General features: G+C 33.8%; 1 protein-coding gene across 7 annotated transcripts in view; it reads right to left on the bottom strand.

Annotated features, from left to right (window-relative positions):
- Positions 1–680, bottom strand: part of PRKN (parkin RBR E3 ubiquitin protein ligase) — a 1,334,302-nt gene that overhangs the window by 458,527 nt on the left and 875,095 nt on the right. The window lies entirely within an intron of this gene.

The following is a 680-nucleotide window of genomic DNA, read 5'->3' as shown; positions in this document are numbered from 1 at the left end:
GTTTTCTTTGTTTCTATTTCATTTATTTCTGCTCTGATCTTTATTATTTCTTTCCTTCTACTAACACTGGGTTTTGTTTGTTCTTCTTTCTCTAGTTCCTTTTGGTGTAACGTTAGATTGTTTGAGATTTTTCTTGTTTCTTGAGGTAGGCTTGTATAGCTATAAACTTCCCTCTTAGAACTGCTTTTGCTGCATCCCATAGGTTTCAGATTGTCGTGTTTTCATTGCCATGTGTCTCTAAGTATTTTTTGACTTCCTCTTTGATTTCTTTATTGATTTCTTTAGTGATCTCTTGGTTATTTAGTAATGTATTGCTTAGCCTCCATGTGTTTGTGTTTTTTACGTTTTTTTCTCTGTAATTGATTTCTAATCTCATAGTGTTGTGGTCAGAAAATTGCTTGATATGATTTCAATTTTCTTAAATTTACTGAGGCTTGATTTGTGACCCAAGATGTGATCTAGCCTGGAGAATGTTCCATGCACACTTGAGAAGGAAGTGTAATCTGCCATTTTGGGATGGAATGTCCTATAAATATCAATTAAATCTATCTGGTCTATTGTGTCATTTAAAGTTTGTGTTTCCTTATAATATTCTGTTTGGATGATCTGTCCATTGGTGTAAGTGAGGTGTTAAAGTCCCCCACTATTATTGTGTTACTGTCGATTTCCTCTTTTAGAGC

The sequence above is a fragment of the Physeter macrocephalus genome, chromosome 10, assembly GCF_002837175.3.
Source record: "Physeter macrocephalus isolate SW-GA chromosome 10, ASM283717v5, whole genome shotgun sequence".
In the NCBI taxonomy this organism is placed as follows: Eukaryota; Metazoa; Chordata; class Mammalia; order Artiodactyla; family Physeteridae; genus Physeter; species Physeter macrocephalus.
This window is presented reverse-complemented; position numbering and strand designations above follow the sequence as displayed.